The 2,500-nt window shown below is 53.3% G+C and overlaps 1 non-coding gene across 1 annotated transcript in view; it reads left to right on the top strand.

Annotated features, from left to right (window-relative positions):
- The first annotated feature begins 984 nt into the window (after nt 1–984).
- Nucleotides 985–2,500, top strand: part of LOC144413394 (small subunit ribosomal RNA) — a 1,788-nt gene continuing 272 nt past the window's right edge. The window contains exon 1 of the ribosomal RNA XR_013469428.1: nt 985–2,500. This exon is cut by the window's right edge and continues 272 nt beyond it. This is a non-coding gene — a ribosomal RNA (small subunit ribosomal RNA).

The following is a 2,500-nucleotide window of genomic DNA, read 5'->3' as shown; positions in this document are numbered from 1 at the left end:
CGGCATCGGCGTCGAAAGAAGCCGAGCCGAAAAAAGTTAAAGTACAAACGTGCAAGCATACTAACCTAACCCTAGGTAAGGCATGTCAGAGCGAAAGACAGTAATTTCGAATGAGCCAAGAAAGAGCGGTGCGGGGCCGGTCGGAGCGCACCCTTTTCTCGGTGGCTGGCGGGCGAGAGAGTGCTGCGTCGCCGGCATCGGCGTCGAAAGAAGCCGAGCCGAAAAAAGTTAAAGTACAAACGTGCAAGCATACTAACCTAACCCTAGGTAAGGCATGTCAGAGCGAAAGACAGTAATTTCGAATGAGCCAAGAAAGAGCGGTGCGGGGCCGGTCGGAGCGCACCCTTTTCTCGGTGGCTGGCGGGCGAGAGAGTGCTGCGTCGCCGGCATCGGCGTCGAAAGAAACCGAGCCGAAAAAAGTTAAAGTACAAACGTGCAAGCATACTAACCTAACCCTAGGTAAGGCATGTCAGAGCGAAAGACAGTAATTTCGAATGAGCCAAGAAAGAGCGGTGCGGGGCCGGTCGGAGCGCACCCTTTTCTCGGTGGCTGGCGGGCGAGAGAGTGCTGCGTCGCCGGCATCGGCGTCGAAAGAAGCCGAGCCAAAAAAAGTTAAAGTACAAACGCGATGCTAATGAGCGAGCCGTTGTCTCGACTAATATGTAGGGGGCGTTCGATCGAGCGTCTGGCTTGAGCGCTTGTCGGCCTAGCAGAACGGTCGCATTGTTATGCCCGGGTTTTAGGCACCGCTGCAGGCGGCCGGCAGAGCTCTTGTTTGTGCGAAACTGAATGGATCGAGCCCGAGAGAGGGCGAGCAAAGAAAAAACGCAAATCGCTCCGCCTGGCACTGCCGGCGAGAGCGTGGACGTCGCGGCCAGCGACTGTCGAAGCTGAGTACGGCCGCAGGCGATCGCCTCGGTCTTAAACGAATGCGACGAGCACGCGCCGGGCGGCCCAGCAAGGGCCGAGCGCAGCTGTCGCAGCTATCTGGTTGATCCTGCCAGTAGTGATATGCTTGTCTCAAAGATTAAGCCATGCAGGTGCAAGTACGAGTTCTCGTAAAGCGAAACTGCGAATGGCTCATTAAATCAGTCTTGGTTTATTTGGTCTCGTAAGCGAAGTGGATAACTGTGGTAATTCTAGAGCTAATACATGCATTAAGCGCCGACTTCGGGAGGCGCGCTTTTATCAGATCAAAACCGACCGGGTTCGTCCTGTGACGTTTGATGACTCTGGATAACCACGCGGATCGTACGGTCTCTGCACCGACGACGTATCATTCAAGTGTCTGCCCTATCAACTGTCGAAGGTACGCTACGTGCCTACCTTTGTGATAACGGGTAACGGGGAATCAGGGTTCGATTCCGGAGAGGGAGCCTGAGAAACGGCTACCACATCCAAGGAAGGCAGCAGGCGCGCAAATTACCCATTCCCGACACGGGGAGGTAGTGACGAAAAATAACAATACAGGACTCTAACGAGGCCCTGTAATTGGAATGAGTACATCCTAAAACTCTTAACGAGTATCCATTGGAGGGCAAGTCTGGTGCCAGCAGCCGCGGTAATTCCAGCTCCAACAGTGTATGCTAAAGTTGTTGCGGTTGAAAAGCTCGTAGTTGGATTTTGGGCGAGCGCCGCCGGTCCGTCGCAAGGCGTGTCACTGGTTGCGTTCGCCTCACCTTCGGTTCTCCGTCGGTGCTCTTGACTGAGTGTCGGCGGTGGCCGATAAGTTTACTTTGAAAAAATTAGAGTGTTCAAAGCAGGCTGTTCGCCTGCATAGTGTTGCATGGAATAATGGAATAGGACCTCGGTTCTATTTTGTTGGTTTTCGGAGCACGAGGTAATGATTAAGAGGGACAGACGGGGGCGTCCGTACTCTGCCGTTAGAGGTGAAATTCTTGGATCGGCGGAAGACGAACTACTGCGAAAGCATTCGCCAAGAATGTTTTCTTTAATCAAGAGCGAAAGTCAGAGGTTCGAAGACGATCAGATACCGTCCTAGTTCTGACTATAAACGATGCCAACTAGCGATCGGGAGGCGTTACCATGACGACCTTTCCGGCAGCTTCCGGGAAACCAAAGTCTTTGGGTTCCGGGGGAAGTATGGTTGCAAAGCTGAAACTTAAAGGAATTGACGGAAGGGCACCACCAGGAGTGGAGCCTGCGGCTTAATTTGACTCAACACGGGGAAACTCACCCGGCCCGGACACAGGTAGGATTGACAGATTGAGAGCTCTTTCTTGATTCTGTGGGTGGTGGTGCATGGCCGTTCTTAGTTGGTGGAGCGATTTGTCTGGTTAATTCCGATAACGAACGAGACTCTGGCATGCTAAATAGTTACGCGACCTTCTCGGTCGGCGTCTAACTTCTTAGAGGGACTAGTAGCAATAACAGGTCTGTGATGCCCTTAGATGTCCGGGGCCGCACGCGCGCTACACTGACTGAAGCAGCGAGTGTCTAACCTAGGCCGAAAGGTCCGGGTAACCCGTTGAACCTCATT

Source organism: Styela clava, chromosome 15, assembly GCF_964204865.1.
Source record: "Styela clava chromosome 15, kaStyClav1.hap1.2, whole genome shotgun sequence".
Lineage (NCBI taxonomy): Eukaryota > Metazoa > Chordata > Ascidiacea > Stolidobranchia > Styelidae > Styela > Styela clava.
Note: the sequence above shows the minus strand (reverse complement) of the source record. Positions and strands in the feature narration are given on the sequence as shown.